We start from the raw sequence: 14755 nt of genomic DNA on the forward strand, positions 1-14755 counted from the left end.
ACTTTATTTTTAGTCTTTTTTTTTTATAGAGAAGGTTTTAATTTTGATTTGTCAATCTTTTCTTTATACTTTGTGCTTTTTATCTCATTTAAGAATTTTTTCCCAATCATGGGTTCACAAAGTGTATATTTTCTTCTAAAATTATTTTCACATTTAGCTCTCTAATCCACCTGCAATTTAAAAAATTATATATGGCATAAAGCAAAGGTGTAATTTAATTTTTTATACAGAAAAATTGTTCCCAAACTATTGAATGGCTATGCAGATATATAATGCTCTCATAGACTTCATTTCATTTATATACATAGGTCTGCTTTTATGATCTCTATTCTGTTCCAGGGCTCTATGGCTTTATTCCTGCACCAATACCATACTACCCCAGTTACTATAGCTTAATCATATCCTTTCTTTCTTTAACATAAACTATTCCCCTCACTTGTTCTTATTTTCAGAATTGCCTTGGCTATTCTTGGATTTTTAATCTTATATATGATTTTTAGAACTAGCATAAGTTCTATGAAAAGCCCTATTTAGGTATTTTTTAGAATCGTGTGGAATTTATAAATTAATTTGTATTGAATTGACATCCTTATAAATCTTCCTTCCTATCTGTTAATGTAACTTGCCATTTATTCAGGCCTTCAAAAAGTGTTTCAATATGTTTTATAATTTTCTTCATAAAGTCTCACACTTTTTGGAGTTAGGTTTATTCCCAGTTACCGTATTGTTTTTGATTTATGTGAATATTGCTTTTTAAAAGTTCTCTATACATTTTCTAATTGGCTGTCTTTGGTGTATAAAATAACTACTGGGATTTTTTAGAATTCTGAACTTAAATTGAGCAAATGAACTAAAACATCTCATTTCTTCTAGTAGTTTTTAGATTCCCTGGGATTTTTAGGATAACAATAAAATTGTAGGCAAATAATGACAATTTTGCCTTTTACCTTGCCAATCCTTGTACCAATTCTTGTATTTCTTCTTTTTTTGCCTATTAAATTGATAGAAGGAGAAATAACAGGCATTTGTGTGATGTTTCTAATTTTAATGAAAATTCTCTTGAAATTTAATCATGAAGTTTTATGTTTATTATTGCTTTTATTATTATTATTATTATTACTTTAGATACATTTTTAGGTTAAAAAAATCTATTTCTCATTTGCTAAAATTGTAGGAACGACTGCTGAATTTTATTGAATACTTTTCCTGTAACCGTTGAGATAATGTTTTTATCTTTTAATATGCCAGTATGGTACATTGCATTGCCAACTTTTCTGACTTTTAACTATCCTTGCATAAATTCCTGGCATAAATTCTATTTGACCATATTTTTGAAATTTTTAAAAATTGGATTCAATTCACCATTTTGTTTAGGATACTCATATTAATATTTATAACCGAAATTGGCATATACTTTTTTTCTTATATTATCTGTGGAGGACAGTATTATTGTTAACAATTATTTAATTTTACCTTCCCCGTGAGGAGTTATATGTTTTCAGTATGACCTGTATCACATCCTTGTAGCTGAAGTATACTTCCATGCCCCTTTGTCAAGTATGATCATCTGACAGGCTTGGACCAATGTGTGTAGACGAGACTCTGTGTCTGCCCCGAGTTTAAACCAAGAGATTTTAAGAGGCATTACAGCTGTTTTACTACCTCTCTGGATCTTTCTGCCCCCCAATTGGGCTTGTTCATCATAGAGGATGTTTCTTTAGCATGAGCCCCTGAATGCAAAAACGCATGGAACAGAGGTGCAGTCTGGAGCATGGCCTCAACTGACCTGTAGCCCACATGTAATATAAATGAGGATTAAATCTTTGGTTTTGTAAGCCACAGAGATTTTTGGGTTGCCACCACAGTAAAGCTGACTAGTTAATTATCTATATCTGGTTTTAGAATCAAGGTTAATCTAATCTCATAAAATGGGCTGGGACTTTTCTTTCCTCTTCCCTGAAAGAATTTTTATAATACAGAAATATTCTGTTCTTTAAATGCGTGGTAAAATTTGATTATAAAACTGCTGGGCCGGTATGTATTTTTGGGTGTAGAAGAATTTTGACAAATGATTCAATTTAAAAAATTGAATAATAAAAATGTATTTAAAAATAGTTATTGATATATTATATTCAGGTTTTCCATCTTTTTCCTTATGTCAGTTATGGTAATTTGTAATTTAATAGACCAATTCTCTTTGTATCTATGTTTTATGTTGACGTAAAGTTGTTTATAACAATTTCTTAATGATGTATTTTAATTATGAGCTAATGAGAATATTATATGTGCCTTATGGTTTTTCCTGATCAATCCTGTAACAATTTTATCTACATAATTAGCATTTTCAGAGAACCAAGCTTATTCTTTGTTAAAACTTTTCATTAAGTTTCGTTAAGAACTTCTTGTCAAAACTTCTGTTTCCTATTTCATTAATTTTCACTCTTATACTTTCTTCTATTTTCTTGAGTTTTCTTTCTAGCTTTAAAGGTGAATCCATAATTAATTCATTCTCAAGATTTCTATATTGTTTAGCATTATAAGAATTGGCTGTATATAACAGAGATAGAAAATAACAATAGTTTACTTTTTTCACATATGAAAATTTAGAAGGTAGAACATCCAGGGCTGGCATGATAATTGTGCTTTGCAAAAACTTCGGGACTCAGGAGGCTTCTATTTTGTTGTTTGTAGGGCATTGCTCTAATTTGCCTGATGTAAGATAATTCATCTCTATGCCTATGTTCTAGCCAGCGTGAAGTAGAAAGGGATTAGAAAAGATTCCCTCCCTCGATTGGAAGTTACATGTATCACTTCTGCTCACATTCCATTGGCAAAAAACCTCAGTCTTATAGCCATACGAGAGAGGCTGGCATATTTCATTTTTATTTTGAGAATCCATGGATCCAGCTAAAAAAATCAAGGGAAAAAAGGCTAATTGATACTGGGAACACTACCGCAGTTCTGCTACAGTCTATCTCTTTGTTACCCAAACATCCCTGTGTACCCATGTTTCTAACTACCCCTATACCAAAGGAGACAATTCTAATGATAGTTATTAAATCCAGTTCAAAGTCTAGGTTCTCTGGGTAATGCATAGTCCCGTCCGTCAGGTCTAAGTGTGATTCCTCATGGTGTAGTGACTTAAAGACTACAAGATAAATGATCCGCCTCTCATATAGCTAATATGCAGTGATGAAGTAGGAGCATGAAAACAACAATAAAAAATCCCATTTGGACGGAAGAGAAGTTAAAACACAACAGCAAATGCTCCCTAACAGCGATCAAACCCCATTATCCATCCAGCAGCCTCTGATTCTCCTGGAAGAACTCTTTACTTCATCATCCTCGACGTCTCCTGGCATCACATTTCTGGATGTTCTTTCTTGACCATTACCCTTCCTGACCGCATCTGTGGTGGGCTTTGCAGAGTAGCTTCTCCTTTTTGGATTAAAAAAGCTTTTGGAGCTCACTTCTTGCTGGTCCATGTCAAGTCAGTTCTTTGTCAGACATCCATAGCCAGCTCTCTTGCTTAGAAATAAATTTTTAAACCTGAAGATTCTTGTGTTCCTTTTTAAAATTTGCTTCATTGCTTTGCTCATTACTCTGTCTCTCAACTTAGTGGCAGCTAACTAGTTGCATCTAAAGATTTGAGTGGGAAAGACAATCCCATTAATTTAATTGTTCTCTCCAAGCTGGCTTCAATTTTCTGGCAAAAACTTTTAAGAGACAGTGTTGGTACAGTTTTGGGGTCATGATATTAACTCCTGTTAAGTTTGATACTACAGGACTATCACTCTTTTTGAAAATTTTATTTTATTAACTTCAAGTATACAGTACATTGGTTAGACATTCATATAGTTTATGACTCGATCCTCCATTTATGGCTGGGCTACCTTGAACAAGCCCGATCCTATCTGATCTCGGAAGCTAAGCAGGGTCAAGCCTGGTTAGTACTTGGATGGGAGACCACCTAGAAAGACCAGATGCTGTAGGCATAAAAAAAAAATAAATAAATAAGGGATTGTAAGGTAACAAGTTCCTTGCAATCTGTGAGGTCAACCAACGGTTGCCTTGCCAAATGAATGAATGAATGAATGAATGAATGAATGAATGAATCAGTAAATAAATAAATAAATCGATCCCCCTAACTGCTCCCTCTCTCTTCTGGCTCTCCACCTAGCCATTATATTAATGCTAACTGCATTCCTTATGCCATGCTCCCCATCCCCATGGCCATCTATCAACTACTCATTTGTACTTCTTTAACCCTTTACTCCATTCTCCCAGTCCCCCAACCCTCTCTGGCTGTCACCAGATTGTCCTCTATATTTTTAAGTCTGTTTTTGATTAGTTTGTTCTTTTGTTCCTTAGAGTCTGCATATAAATGAAATCATATGGTATTTATCTTTTTCTATCTGACTTATTTCACTCAGCATAATAACCTCTAGGTACATCCATGTCATTGCAAATGGTAGGATTTCATTTTTTTAATGGTTGAGTAGTGTTCCATTGTATATATGGACCATAAGTTTTTTAATCCAACTGTCTGTTGATGGGCATTTAGGTTACTTCCATATCTTGGCTATTGTAAATTGTGCTGCCATGAACATAGGGGTGCATAGATCTTTATGAATTATTGTTTTGGTTTTCTTTTGATAAATACTCAGAAGTGCAATTGCTGGGTCAAGAGGTATATCCATTTTTAATTTTTTGAGAAAGCTCTAGACTTTTTCATAGTGGCCGTACCAATTTGCAATCCCACCAACAGTGTATGAGAGTTCTTTTTTCTCCATATCCTCACCAACACTTGTTCTTTGATTTATTAATGATAGCCATTCTGACAGGTGTGAGGTGATATCTTATAGTGGTTTTAATTCACATTTCTCTGATGATTAGTGACCTTGAGCATCTTTTCATATGTCTATTGGCCATCTGTATTTCTTCTTTGGAGAAATATTTGTTCAGGTCTTCGTCCCATTTTTTAATTGGGTTTTTTGTTTTCGTTGAGTTGTATGAGTGCTTTATATATTTGAATATTAACCTCTTATCAGATGTATAATAAACGAATATCTTCTCCCATTCAGTCGGTTGTTTTTTGTTTTGTTGATGGTTTTATTTGCTGTACAAAAACTTTTTAGTTTGATGTAGTCCCGTTTGTTTATTTTTTCTTTTGTTTCTTTTGTTTCCCCTGCCAGGGAATCTGAAAAGAAATTACTGTTAGCACTATCTGAGAGTTTATTGCCTATGTTTTCTTCTAGAAGTTTATGGTTTCGGGTCTTACATTTAAGTCTTTAATCCATTTCACGTCTTTTCTTGTATATGGAATAAGAAGGTAGTCCAGTTTCTTTTTTTTTACATGTATCTTTCCAATTTTCCCAGCACTATTTATTAAAGAGACTGTCTTTACCCCCCCACTGTATATTCTTGCCTCCTTTGTCATATATTACGTGAGGGTATAGGCATGGATTTATTTCTGGGCTCTCTATTCTGTTCCATTGATCAATGTATCTGTTTTTATGGCAGTACCATGCTGTTTTGGTTACTGTAGCCTTGTAGTATAGTTTGATATCAGATAGTGTGATACCTCCCACTTTGTTCTTTCTCAAGATTGCTATGGCTATTTGGGGTCTTTTATGGTTCCATATAAATGTTAGGATTATTTGTTCTAGCTCTCTGAAAAATGCCATTGGTATTTTGATAGAGATTGCATTGGATCTATTTATTGCTTTGGGTAGTATGGCTATTTTAATTATGCTGATGCTTCCTACCCATGAGTATGGTATATGCTTCTATTTATTTGTATCTTCTTTAATTTATTTTTTCAATGACTTATAATTTTTTGAGAACAGGTCTTTTACCTCCTTGGTTAATTTGATTCCCAGGTGTTTTATTGTTTTCAATGCAATTGTAAATGACATTTTTTTTTAAAATTTCTCTTTCCAAAGACAGAAAGATCCTGAGTCCTAAAGGATTTCATGGAACAGAATCTCCTCCTTCTAGGCCTGGACTATCTACCTCCAGTATTTTACATGAGATATAAACATTTATTGTGTTAAAGCCACTATATCTCTTAAACACAGCCATACCTAATTTTGGTACCTTCACATGGAGTGCTGAATGTAACAAAGACAAACAAAAAAAAAAACTATATAAGTGTCTTCACTTCACCAGTCCTTAAGGTATTGCCCTTGTCCTTGTGATTCTAAAAGGACTACAACATAAAAAGGGTGATTTTTTCTGGTTTTGGTACTGAAAGTCCAATGTTTGGGAAATCCTTCAGTGCTGGGTAAACCGGTCGTCCACTATTTTGTTGCCACCCCATTTCGGTGTACTATAATACAACTCCAGTGCTTACTACCCGGAGTGAGCATCAGATTCCACAAGTTAAGGGCTCATTTCTTCCCAAGACTGTCCACACTTCAGACACCAACTACAGGACTCCATGCCACCTGAATTTCTGACCAATTGGCTACCAACCCAGGAGGTTTGTACAATCCCCCTTAGGTTTGATAATTTGCTAGAATGATCCACAGAACTCCCTGAAAGTGCTAAACTTAGAATTTTATCATAAAGGATATACACAGGGAGAGATTGAGAAGGGTCCAGAATGTAGAGCTTCCATGCCCTCTGCCGGAGGAATCGGGGTGCATCACTCACCCTGCACATCGATTTGTGTACCAATCAGGAAGCTCCTCTGAGCTTTGATGTTCAGAGTTTTTATCTAGGTTTCATTACATAGGCATGGTTGATTAAATCATTGGCCAAGTGAATAAACTCAATATACAGCCCCACTACCCTTTCTAGGGGTTGGGCAGTTGAAAGTCCCAGGCCTCTAACCACATACTTAGTCTTTCTGGTGACCAACACCCATCCTGAAGGTATCTAGGGTCTCACCATGAGTCATTTTATTAGCATAATAGAGATGCCCCTGTCACTCAGGAAATTCCTCTGGTTTTGAAGCTCTGTGCCAAGAACCTGGGACAAAGACCAGATAAATTATTTATAATACCACAGTTAACCTACTGCCACCATATCTATATTTCTATCAGTAGGAAGGTGAAAAGTGTCAAGAAGTCACTTTGAGGACATGATCAGAAAACTGCACATGTTACTTCCGTTCACAGTCTGTTGGCCAGAACTTCAAAACTGGCCATTCTAACTGTAAGAGACAGTGGAAAATGTGGTCTTCATTCTGAGCAGCCACAAGCCTACCTAGAAGCCAGAGGTTTTATTCTTATAGTAAAGAGAGAGAATAGATACTGAGGTGGGCACATGGTTACTAGTTACTAGTCTAAGCCACATTTCTTTCTTTGATAATTTATTATACATTTTTTTGATGTCTTTTTTAGCTCTGTCCTTACAAAATTGATATGCAGTGTTTCCATGGCTTCTCAGTTCTAAATATTTTGTAATTTTCCTTGTGATTTCCTCTATATTCCATGAGTCACTTAAGAGTGTTCTTTAATTCACCAAATGATGTTTCCCTTTTTAGTAGGCATTTTGTTGATTTCCAGTTTTATTCTGTTGCTATCATATAATATAATTATTTGAAATTTATTAAGACTATCTTTGTGACCTATAACATGATGTTTTCAAAAATTTTTCATGTGTACTAAAACAAGAATGTAGTCTCTGTTATCTCTGAAGCAGGTTTAACTCTCACCACTGTTGATTAAAAGTCTACATCTATATCGTTTTTTCCCAAAAAATAGGATTATATTATATGTATTATCTTGCACATTTCTTTAAAAATATAACAATATACTATAGAAATATTTCCATGTAAATATCTATGACTTAGTATATATCTTTAATTATTTTATCAGGATGAGTTCCATGTGTGAGATTGCTCCTTTAAAGGATATAATTTTTAAAAAGGCTTATAAATTATTGCTATGATTGTCAGTTTGCCCTCCAGAGGGTTCAGACCAATTTCACTCCCTTTAGTCCCATAGAACATAGAACATAGCCTATTTTTTTGTACCTTCTGGAAAAGTGTTTTTATCTTTTCTGATAGTCAAACTGCCTCCCTTTGCTGATGGCGAAAGAGAAACTTGGAGAAGTATAGCAGTTGGCAAAATAAAGCAGAGGGAGCTCCAGGAGTGGATTCTGCCTCTCATGTCCAGGACAGACGGTGGAAAAATGACAAAATCCAGCTGTGCCTCTTTCACATCCAGAATTGTATTGTGAATTCTGGAATTCTTTTACTCTGTCTAGCACCAGCTGGGCTGACGTTTTGTGAAAGAGATGTCTTTCTCTTGAGGTATGAATCAAATCTGCCAACATCTATTCCTCATCCGGAACACAGAGCTTGACAAATATTTTCCAGGTAAATGCATATTCTCAGCTGGAAGCTGGAGAAAAATCCAGTTCCTCCTTTGCTGGCTGTGTAGCTCAGCTGGGTTCTAGTAGCTCTAGTCTCTGCCCAAATATTTTTAGGACTTCCCTTCAAAAAGCTGGCAGCACTGGGGCCACCGACCGATACCAGTTAAGGTTATTGGTCCTTTGGAAGCAAAGAGATGTAGCCACTTAATTGCAGAAACCAAAATCACAATCGATCTTTTATACTTCTGATTCTATTTGAGCCTGACACCACCCTGTGAGCTAAGAACGATTATTGTTCCCCTTTTATAGATGAGGGTTAAAAAAGGTTATATAACTTTTGTTGGGTTCTGCACATAGAAAGAAGCCTTCTGTGATCACTTTTTCTGTTACCTGCTGTCTCCACCAGTCACTGTCAACATTACTCTGTTTTCTTTTTTCTCTTATATTTTTTCTTTTTAAAATTATTAAAATTTTTTTCAATCATGGTTAACATTCCGTATTATTTTATATAAGTTTCAGGTGTTTAGCATAATGGTTAGACATTTATATAATTTATGCAGTGATTCCCCCTGACTAATCTAGTATCCACCTGACACTATACACAGTAGTTACAATATTATTGGCTATATTCCCTATACTCTACTTTACATCCCTATGACAATTATTTAACTATCAGTTGTACTTCCTAATCCCTTCACCTTTTTCATCCAGTTCCCTAACCCCCTTTCCATCTGGCAACCATCAGTTTGTTCTCTGTATCTAAGAATATTACTATATTTTCTTAATATCAATGTACATATATTATAACAATGTATACGTATTCCCTTCTTTATTTATTGACCTATTGTGATAGACTCAAGATGGCAGCACCCAATGATCCTCACCTCAGTGTTCATGTCTTTGTGTAGTCTCTTCCAATATTGAATCATGCCGGTCTGTAACTAACAGAGTGTAGTAGAAATGATGACATATGACTTTCAAGGCTAGGTCCTAAAAGGCATAGTTCTGCTCTGTTTACGGAAGCCAGCTGCCTTGCCATAGGACATTCCAGCATCCCATAGAGAGGTCCACAGTAAGAGTAACTGGGACCTCTAACATCAGCACCATCTGGCCAGCCATGTGAATGAGTCATCTTAGAAGTGGATTCATTAGCCCAATCAAGCCTTTAGATGACTGCAGCCAGAGATAATGTTTATTCTTTTTTCGAAACCAGTGTTGGGTAATTTGTTATGTGGCAATAAATAGCTAAGACATTATTTGTCTATTTCCCTTTGTAGATTCTGAGGGCAGGGCACATGTCCCTCTGATTCACCACTCCCACATCTAGAGCAATGCCAAGCACTCAGCAGCAACTTAATATTTAGTGAATCAATGAATTGCTGAAAGTAGTAGTGAGTGCATTAAAATCTTTGTGCTCTTAGTTCACTTTCTAACCCTTTCTCACAGCACTCCATTGCTTCTCTTTTTTCACAGAATTGAGCCACGCAGCCACCTGGGTGGTGGGCTTTTTCCTGTTGCCTACACAGCAATTCATAGTTAATTAAACCTTTGCATAAACAGAACAAGGGAGGATATAAAAGTAATGAGCTGATAGCCCAGTGTGTATTGTGCGGGGCTGAGAAGAGAATTTAATTTAAAGAAGAATTATGCACAGGCGGAAGAGCAGTCCATTAAAACAAACCAATTGTCTGGAAAGAGATAAAACAAAAATGGGTTCTGCATCCTGTGAAATTAATAGTGAAGCCGCACATTTGGGGCACTTTGGAATCCTCAGAGCTGAGGCCCGTGATGAATGGGAAAGGAAAACGCTGGGTTATGTAGGTGGGAGGGCAGCAGGGGTCCCCTCCAGTTCTCCTGTGTGGGTAGCAAGATGCATCTCGCTGGAGCATAGTTCTTGTTTCAGGATTACTTTGCTTACAACCCATCTGTCTTAGTGTGGGGTCCCTCAGAGTAGACTCTGAGCCAAGGGTTCGAGTACAAGCATTTCATTGGGAGGTACAAGGATTATGAGTAGATGAGGAGGGAGGTAATCTAAGGGAGGAAAGGCAGCAAATAAAAAATGAATTATTAATCCAGCTGTCACAGTGGGCATCTGGAGATTAATCCCATGGGGGAAAGCTTTGAGAGGTCTCAAAAAACACACAGCTCAGATTAACCCAGAGGGTGAGGGACCTGGGATAGTTGTACCCCCCCCACCCCCACACCCAGCAGGGGGATGTGCGCTTTCAGGCACTGGGTGGATGAGTACAGCAGCAAAGACTGAAGGCAGACCTCTGCCAAAGATGTAGGTGTGGCCCGTGGGAGTGAAGCTGGTGTGCACATAAACGGCAAGGGCATCTGGGAATTATGGCCAGGGCATTGAAGACTATTGGCTACACCATTCCTGACTCCTGAAGAACTCTGCCAACTTCGCTCCTGGGCCCCTAGATTCCAAAGACCCTGGACGTTTTCTTTGACTTCTTCATTACCCACCTCTGTCCCATTATCAAGTCAGTTCTCAAGTTCTGGCATTTCTCTCCTGTCATTTTTCATATTCTCTCCATTCTCATTACCTTCGTTCATTTTAACTGGGTCATGCATTCACTCCACAAAGATTTATTTCCTGCCTATTGAACTAGGTGGTGGGGACAGAGAGGTAACAAACACAGATGTGGACAGTCCGGCCTTTAGAATCCATAGTAACTATTTAACATGCTCCCAGAAGAAACAATTTGGAGTACAGGATTTTCCCAAACTGCCCAACTGTGCAAGCCTCCCCAGATTCATACTGTAGGCCCAGAACATTCTAGAAGAAAACTTGCTCCTAAATCACTGATTCTGTTAGAAGCATTAATTACAATAACCATGGTTTGGAGAAATCTAATCTCTCCTTTTCCCTATTTGTCTGCATCCCGAGTCCTCTTCTTTCTCTAATCCTGAAGTATTTATTTCAGGGAGGCACCACCATGCTATTGCCTTTCCAGGAATTTTGTGGGGCAGATGTCAAATTAGCATCTTAAGATAAAGCTCAATTCTTAATGATATCTGTTATTACAATGGCTTAAATGTTTTTAAAGTTTCCAGACTTCTTGGAGGACGTACAGAAACATCTATGATATATACTGAAACTGAAAAGAAGTAAAAAAAAAAGCAACCATGTCTAATTTTTTAGAGACAAATTGACTCTCAATTAATCAGCAGATACCAAAAGAAGAACACAATATTACATTCATTCATTTGTTCAATAAAGAAATATGTATGGAGCACTTATATGCCAGGCTCCATGCTAAACCCTGAAAATTAGCAACCCCTAAAGCAAGATGACATTTAGAGGTCAACAGGGCCAGATCACATAAGCTGTGGTGAGACATTTGGATTTTATTCTATGTGAGATGCTGTGGTTGGTTGATTTTATCAGTAACTCCAATTTTTTTGTTCCTTGTATACATGACCTTTGCCATGTAACTTAGCACTGCCTCCCTATCTGATTCTGGACTTGGCCATGTTATTTACTCTGACCAATGGTATGTTAGCAAATAGAATTCATGTGGAAGCTCAAGAAACCCCTGCATGATTGGATTTACTCACTCTTTTTTCTTCTGCCTTGGCTATGGAAACTTGCCTGGGCTGGCCTGCAGGAGTACGAGAACTATGGAAAAGTGCTGAGGCAATCCAGTTATCCCAGCTGAGACCATCCTAGATCAAAATGTGCAGCCGACCCCCCTGGTACATTAAGGGTGCCCAGCCCAATCAGCAGAAGCCCACATATTTGTGGTCATATGCCGCTGGGGTTTTGTGGGTCATATACCATTATTGAGGCAATAGGTAATGGATACAGTTGGGAAGTCACTGGAGAGTTTTAAGCAGGGAGAGATATAGTCTTATCAATGTTTTCAAAAGAATTCTCTGGTTGCAGTATAAATAATGTGATAATGTGGCAAGGATAGAATCAGGGAATTTAAAATTACTCAAAAATCAATGGCAATCCTTGGGTAGACTCATAAGCACATTGACAATTTTTCAGCATTTTCACAAGAAGATAATAGTTTGTTTAGGGGAGGTCCAGGACCTTGAAAATATCATGAAAGGATATTGAATACTTAAGCACTTCTATTTTGTTGCATTTTATCTCTTTCACCTGGGATAACTTTCTTTAACTGTTAAATACTATTTCTCTGGAGAAACCCTTCATAGATCACCCTGTTATAAAGCTTTCCCTCTAGCACTTACCATAATTGTAATGAAAAATTACGTAATTTGTTTAATATCTACCATAGCTCACTGCAGGCTCCATGCCTGTCTTCTTCAATCTTATATTCCTAGCACAGTGACTGGCACCATAGAGCTCTCAGGCATTTGTTATGTTAATGATACAGTCTAACCCTTATTTGACAAAAAATAGTTACATCCTGTATTAGTAAGGATAGGCTAGGCTGCAGTCACAAATAGAATCAAATATGTAATGGAACACAACAGAATGTCTTTAAAATTTATTATATATTTTTAAAGTTATAGAAAAGTTGTAAAAATTGAAGGAAAGATTTCTGTCTACTCTTAACTCAGATTCTCCAGTTGTTAATATTTTTATCATATTTGCCTTATTCTTTCTCTCGCTGTCTCTCTGTCTCTCTTTCTGTCTCTCTCTCCATGTACACTTTTTCTGAACCATTTGAGAGTAAGCTACGGCATAGCTAATTACTTCTAAATTCTTCAGTGTGTGTTTTCCCAAGACATAGACTTTTTTACATAACCCCAGTACAACTATAAAGGTAAAGACATTGAAATACTATTCAAACCACAAATCATCCAAATCTTGCCAGTTACCCCAGTAAACATCCTTATAAACACCTTTACTTTTCTGTCCAGGATTCATCTCGTATCCTGCCTTGCATTTAGCTGTCATATCTCTTTAGTCCTCTTCAATCTGGAAAAGTCCCTCAGTTTTCCATTCTATCATGACTTTGGCATTTTTGAGAAGTACAGTCCAGATACTTTTGGAATGTTTCTCAAATTTTCTCATTCGTCTGATGTTTCTTCTTGATTAAATTCTGGTTATACATTCATTTGTACATATTAAAAATTGTGAATTCATACTGATGTCTCCAGTTCCAAATGAACAACTGAACTGCGAGCCTCCCCCTTCATACTGTCTCTCTCTCTCTCACAGTGAGAAACCTGGCTTCCATCGTGCTCAATCTAGTCATTTATTTCCCCGCATATAACCAATCTCCTGATTATGGAGACCGGCTCCTTTGCCTTGACCCCTACACACATGTCAGCCTCTTGGTTATACACTGGGGGCTGTATCATCTCCATTTCACTGTGGCCACGATTATGGGGCCCAACAGCCCCATAATCGTGGTGGGCCCAGACCCCAGTTTCTCTTTGGTCGTGCAGGCTTAGTCAGCGCCAGCGTCTACTGGGCCTATTTCTGATGCTACTAGATGTTTATTTTTTTGCTCACCCAACAGTTGTGGGCAGATGAAGAATTCTGTGGTGTTGGAGGTGGTCGCTGAGAGGACATGACTGCCAGTTGACCTGTGAGGCAGACCCAAGCAATCGGAGGCTCCTCCCTGCTCCCCTGTCCTTGGAATGCATGCTCTGCCCACCGTTATGATAGCAGAGTTGTTTCAAGGATGCAGCCTTGAGAGAGTGAGGTGTTGCTGAGACCATCTGGATAGTGTTCATGACTGAACCCCGTTAAGGCCTCTAGAGAAACTTTTAAGGTTCTGGCAGATGGGTTCAGAAATATACTCACTTTGTGGCCACACAAGACAAACCTTGTATGTAAGTCTCCTTGCTTGTTAAACCTGCCGCCCACCAATATGGAGTGGCCTGCCTCCTTCTGTGGTCTCTCCTTGCTCTCTGCGTGTAGGGGCCAGTTTCAGAGTTCACCCCAGGAAGCTCCCAAGGGTGCGAACCAACAGAAGTTACACACATAGCTTAAATTCAACAGGTTATAATTATAGTAAACTCTTCTCCCCACCCTGAACCTTCCTGTCCACAGCCTTATTCTACTTAGAGAAACTCTACCGTCATGAGACTGTGGTTCTGGGGCGGTTCCTGTCACTTTTCATCATAGACTTACAACCTTTTCTTGTCACTGTCTCTTTCAACAGAAGAGACCTGATCGGATGAATCCCCTGTGTCAGGTGGTCGTGCATGGACCGTTGCCTTTGAAAGTGCTTTTTTAATCTCTCCAGATTGAGGAGGCGTGGAACAGTATCGACGATATGAGATTTGGTGTTCTTTGTTCAAATTCTAGCAGCACTGCTGACTGGCTGTGTGACCCTGGCTTGATCACTTCACTTTTCTGAAACTTATCTCCTTGCCTGTAAAATATAGTCCTACTTCATAGGTATGTGGTGAGGATTAGATAACAAAATATGCATAAAATGCTCAAGGCAGTCCTTGGCACATGCTAAGCACTCGATTAAATGGTAGCAGTTGC

At 37.6% G+C, this 14755-nt stretch overlaps 1 long non-coding RNA gene and 1 pseudogene across 1 annotated transcript in view; both read left to right on the top strand.

The window, feature by feature from the left end:
- Nucleotides 1-14755, top strand: part of LOC120603679 (uncharacterized) — a 314182-nt gene that overhangs the window by 92636 nt on the left and 206791 nt on the right. The gene's annotated exons all lie outside the window — the stretch shown is intronic.
- Nucleotides 3877-3995, top strand: LOC120604230 (uncharacterized; annotated as a pseudogene).

Source organism: Pteropus medius, unplaced genomic scaffold (assembly GCF_902729225.1).
Source record: "Pteropus medius unplaced genomic scaffold, Ma_sr-lr_union100, whole genome shotgun sequence".
NCBI lineage: Eukaryota > Metazoa > Chordata > Mammalia > Chiroptera > Pteropodidae > Pteropus > Pteropus medius.